Genomic DNA, 6,282 nt, shown 5'->3' with positions numbered 1-6,282 from the left:
GTGATAATTTTTAAATAAAAAAGGGACTAAAATTAATATATATTTTTTTTTATGAAAAAAAAAAGATATACAGTCCGCTAATCCGAACCCCGCTAATCCGAAAATCCGCCTAATCCGAACAGGGCTAGGACGAAAAAAGAAATATTTTTATAACAATTATGAACCTTGAAAAGCAAAGAAAAACAAGTTCTTTTTCAAGTAATGTCTTACGTTTATTAATATGTACATAAGAAATGATTTATCTATTTCTCCTTCAACTTAAAAGAAAAAAATATGATTACGTACATAGTACTTAAATATTTACGTATTTATATTATGCTAAATACGCTAAATAATAAAGGTGTGTTTTGTGTCTGATCTTTAATATTTGACACATCAGATGTTAAATAGCCCACGCCTCATAAAGACCATAAATGGCATTATATAAGAAAATTCCGCCTAATCCGAATTTTCGCTAATCCGAACAGGGTTCGGTCCCAATTAGTTCGGATTAGCGGGACTCTACTGTATATATTTTAAACCTGTAGAGAACTTTCATTTTAAAATAGAGGTCCATGGCGAAGATAGTGTGTGCACATGAAGAACTGTTAATTTATTTCACTGTATGCAACCAGGTAAAATTTAACCAGTTTATTTGCAATATATATTTTTTAATATATACATTTATTTAATGAGAGTTAGAAAGAGCTTTATAACTTTTAAAGGTTTCTAAAATAAAATGTTTTTCTAATAGTTCAGTAAAAATTATTATTTTCTGAAGAACAATGTCATTTTTATCTAAGCATGGTGTCTCGTAGAGATATGAGAGGGGAAATTTTATTTTTTCCCCCCCATTACCAACTTAGATTTACATAATTTAAGATAAGTTGATATACTTTATAAATTTATTTCTTTTCTGGAATTTAGTAGATACTGTTAAAACAACTTTTTTTTTGTTCCCACCAGTTGAGAGAGGATTGCAATGGTCGTATCCAGCTCTTAAATGTTAAGTGAGCCATTAGATGGTAAAGAAAGACAAAAAGTATTTTTTAATTAATTGTTTGTAAAAAAACTAATTAAATTTTTTTTTTTTTTTTTTTTTGTGAAAGTATGTCACTGGAAAATTTTCCAGTTTTGCAGAAAATTTTCCCATAAATACTTTTTCAGAAAACAAACATTTCTAGCTTCAGGCTAGCACACTTGGGATTTTTACTTCAGGTTGGCTTACTTTTGGGAAAAATATAAAAAGTAGAATTTTTAATTTAAAAAAAAAATGAAATTATAATAAATTACGTAGACACAGTAATGTCCAGGATTGCCATCCCACCATTTGTCATGTACATTATATTAGGGTTCATTGTTCCCCAAGCCACAATGCTGCTGTGCCATTATGTGAGCAAAGCTGTATGGTGTTGCCTTTGGCATATGGTGTGACTGGCTGGAGTCAATCGGTGATGGTGTCTTCAAACCCATGACCCTTTCCAGATATATTTAAACTATGAAAAAAATTTTTTTTTCATGACATTAAAGAATCTGTAAAGTAATATTCATTGAATTTTTTTTCTAAGTAAGGTAGGTAGACAATTTTGTGACAGTATAACTTCTGCCCTCTGCTAAAAATATTGTAACTCATTTGCACACTTTTTTTTGTTTGTAATTAATTTATACTCATGATTATTATATTATACATAGGCATTTAAGGTATTTTGTTTGTGCTTTAATATTATTGATTTGGGTTAGGTTTTACATAAAGCTGAATGTAGTATTTTTGTTATTACTCTTTAACTCTAATTTGTTTGGTCAGTTAAAATTAATATGCCTATTAATTACATTTTTTCAATTATAAAGCACACTCTGGGCAGTAAGACTTTAACATTAGTGAACATTCTAGAAGGTTTAAAAAGAAAGGAAGATATGCGTGACACACTGTCGCCAGCAAGTTTATTTTCACGCCTCAAGTTAGTGCATTGTTGGAAAAACCCACCACTTGGGTGCACGACTGCGCAGCAATGAACTAGAACTTTCGCTGGGCACTGCCTCGCCAACCAATCAGGGCGAGCCACGCGGTGATGTGATGTGTCCTTCCAGACTTTCATAGAGTAAAGTTTGTAACAACACAATTTGCCTTTATGGTCAGGTAATGAATACCATCCTGTGATTGGCCAGTTGGCCCATGGGGTTACCTCCCTTTGTTTCTAACTTTGTAAAGAAAGGTAACTGCATGGTGCAAGGTAGTTGTCGCTCGATTGTCGCTGCATGCGGTCGCATCAGCACAACTCAGGAAATTCCACTAGAATTCACTAAGTGACAATGTAATGCCTGCTGGCCAGGGCCAGGCGCTTGCATCGGCCCAGGGTGACCTTTGTCAACCCCCTGGGAAATTCCACAGGATGACGTACCTTGTTAAGCAAGCTTAACTAAGGGACTTAATTTTTTTAATATTGAGCGAGGTTAACTGGAACTGTGATTGGTATGTATTGAAAAATTGTTTTTTTCCCCCCCCTGAAAGTAATCGGACAGATTTAAAACTTTTTAAAACAATAAAAGTTTTTCCATTAATGAACTTAATCAGAGGACTAAATTGTGGTTGGTACTGTGTGTTAAGTTCAAGCAGGGCCGCAACTAGGGGGGGGGGGGGGGCAAGCGGGGCATACGCCCCGGGCACAAAGCTGTGGGGGCGCTGAAATCGCTTGCATTGTAATTCCTACTACAACTGGTAACTGGTAAAAACTTTTTTAACTTGCATGCCAGGAATGTATAATCTGATTTACAATATAACGTCTCAACATATTTATTTTAAAATAATCTGAGAAAAATGTTAAGTTCATCATTAACATAAAAAATTGTAAAGGGAGAAGTTAGAAAGTTTTAATGCGTCCTCTATACGAATACAGTACAATGTTGTCAGAGAGGGTGGTACCACTGGCTGCGAGGAAGCAGTGGCGATGGAATAGTGAATGCCTTAAAATCCCGGTTTCAGGCTCTTCAAGCAATTAATGACAAGTTTAGCTTTTTAAATGGGAATAACATCTACAAAATGGAAGTTAAATATTTGAAGACTGCAGCCAAATGGTTGTCTGAAACATACAAAGATGACATCAATGGAGAAGAAATAGTTCAAGAAATAGAAAGTTTTAAACATCACGCCTTGGCAGTTGATGACACTATGAAAACAGCATCTGCAGCGACCCTCTTGAAGCTCATTCACGAACACATAATTGAAGAAGGATATCCAAACCTGACCACAGCCCTTAAGATATTTCTTACTCGTCATGTAACAGTTTCTTCGAGCGAAAGAAGTTTCAGCAAATTTAAAATTTAAAAAAAAATATTTAAGAAATAGTATGTGGCAAGACAGACTGTCGAATTTGAGCATTATTTCTATAGAACACAAGAGAGCATCCTCTATTTGCTATGATGATATCATCAAAATCTTTGCTGCAAAAAGGTCTCGCAAGTTGAATTTGAATCTTTAAAAAACATTTATGACGACATTTTAATGAACAAGTCTAGTGATTATACGGACTCGTTTATGGACATAGTGGGTTCATGCATGGAAGTTACAGTAGCACAGAAACTGTTACATGTATAGGTGTGGAAAATGCTTAAATAGCACCATTTTTCCGTGGGAGGCCCCCGGACCCCCGCTTTATTGGTGTAGTATGTGCAAAAAAAGGCGTGGGGGGGGGGGGGGGGGGGGCATGAATCCATTAATGCCCCGGGTGCCAGAGACTCTAGTTGCGGCCCTGAGTTAAAGTTGTGTTTTGTTTTTGATAAAGTAACAAACAAGTTTAAAAATTCTTTTATTTTTCAAAATAAAACTTTACCAAATAACTAACTTTGGTTAAGAGATGTTGTAACGCCCCTCGTGCCTCAAAGTTGAATTATTTTAAATTAATAAAAAAGAGCCTTGGAAACTAGCTGGGTAAGAATAATAATAAAATAAGTTTATTGACCAGAGGTGGCACGAGGTGGAGAACAAGACAATTTAGAACTCCCTGACACAAGCAACTGGGGAGCTGGTGAATCGTTTAAGGGAAGAAGGTATATCATAAATAAATTAACACTACACAAGTAGCTTGGTCTATAGGTTCCCTGTTTTATTATTAAGGAATTTTGTGTTCGTATTATTCAAAACCTGACAATAAAAATCTTAGTAAATAACAAAGTTAAAGGGGGCGCCCCAGGAGTAATTAAAACAGTACATGTTACACCTTAGCAAAAATTATTACATAATTAAAATTTAAAAATTGCACCAAATTTGAATGTCCCAACAATTACATCGCTGATTAGTTTTATTGATTCTACATATTCTTGAGGAAAGCACTGTTCGCTGGTAGGCTATTCATTCGATTTATGTAGTTCGTAGCTAGAAAGTGGGGGGGGGGGGGATGTTGATTTCACATTACCACCCGGGTCTTCAAAAAATAACGTTGGGTCGCGGAAACCTCTCTTCTAACGTGACCCGCAGTGGAGGTGCAGGACCACGAGCTGGGAGCGATTTCTCTCTCCAGCACTTCGACCCTGTCTGAAACCCAAATCAAATTCAAAACGAATTAGACTTGCTTCCAGACAGTCCTATACCGTCGGCGCAAAAGGCCAACAAACGGGAAAGGGGGGGGGGGAAAGAAAAAAATTACTCACCAACCAGGGTGTAGAGTTCGGAGCTCACTAGGTGTCTCGCGCCGACATCAGGATGCCGCGGACCGAGAAATCAGGATGCGCGGACGAAACCGGAATTTTTAGAATTAAATAAGAAGAAATAAAAATTTAACTACGCATGACTTTTCTAAAAACTACCTCTGCCTGGCTACTGTACAAACGGGATCACATCCCTTAAGCAAACTGACTACATTCTCGTGCACGCGAAAATCACCGTTCCCGCAAAAAGCCTCTTAGCGCAGAGGACGTAGGTGAGACGAGGTCAGTAGCCAAGGTCAGAGGGCTGAGTGCCCCGCAATCGGCCAAAACCCCTAATTAAATCGGGCGGTAAGGCCCCGGGTCAAAGGAGGGGGTAGGTTCGGTTCTAAGCCGAAAATTTCCGAAGGAGTCCGAGGCGGTCGTGGCAACAACACGACATGCGCGCTCTCTACCGGACCGAAACGAAAACAAAGAACAATCGACTTCTCCGGGCCGCGAGAGGAAAGCATAGTGCCTTATGGCACCGCGACGCTGCCTTCTAACGGCGTAAGGGGGAACTACTTGAGGTGGTGAGCAGACTTGCCACCAGGTGTCATGAGGGTAAGCTCTGCACGCTGGCGACCAGGCCCGCGGTTACTTTTTTTGCCGCTAGATGTCAGGGATGTGTCTGTCGGACCCGGGAGAAGGTTTTTGCATCAGGTCATCGTCCCGTCCGGTTACTGCTCTTAGCTTAATTTCTCAGAACTAAAGTGAGGAGGAGAGAGAGGAAGGGGGGGCAGAAATAGCCACTAAGGTGGGAACGCAGCTCCACTGGAGACTGCTTCGTGACGAGACATGCTTTTCTCAGCAGGCCTCTACAAGGTAGCAGCTTGCAGCCCAGGAGCTGCTCAAAGCAGTTTTGGTCATGCAGGGAATTAAAATTACAAACTCGGGACGTGACTGCAGGCGAGAGAAATTTCAACCGGGCTGACCATGTCCACATTAGACAGCAAAATATCAGATTGGCCCCCTGGGAAGGGGCTTCGGTCCACTGGCACCAAGTTTAAATCGGTGGCGTACACCGGCCTAACAAAAAGTAAATCACCCCCATTAACCACCAGATAAATTTAAAAAAATGGAAACCCCAAAAAATTTTAAAATTATAAAATAAATTAAAAAAAGTGACGAAATGCCTAATTTCCGGCACATACTCCCCCGCTTGAATGCGGAGCATATAGGGAAAATAAAACAAACACTTACACTGCTCATTAAAACTAGTACCAGGTTCGCCTGTATCCTACTACTTATATTCTAACACCTTTGAGACGCGTCCGCCTCTCAGGCACAACATATCGATAACCCTTAAACAATATTATTAACTAAGAGCTTATTAACTAAGTGGCCACTTAAAACTAATACAACGTAAAGCTAGCATTCTTATTTCTAGTACCATGGATTTTTAAGACCTCGAGGATTTCTGGCATGCGTAATATTAGAGAGTCCCCTGTGTTAGGGGAAAGAAATTAAACACATCTACTTTAAGTCAGCCTGTGTTTTCTTTAGATGGGAGATGTGCGCTCTGGTCACGAATTCTCCTGAACTGGGGTCAGCTAGGCTAACCGTCACTGGCGTTAAAAATCGCTGTATTTGAAAAGGACCTCTCCAGCGGTACGCCAGCTTGGC

Source organism: Bacillus rossius, chromosome 1 (assembly GCF_032445375.1).
Source record: "Bacillus rossius redtenbacheri isolate Brsri chromosome 1, Brsri_v3, whole genome shotgun sequence".
NCBI lineage: Eukaryota > Metazoa > Arthropoda > Insecta > Phasmatodea > Bacillidae > Bacillus > Bacillus rossius.
Note: the sequence above shows the minus strand (reverse complement) of the source record.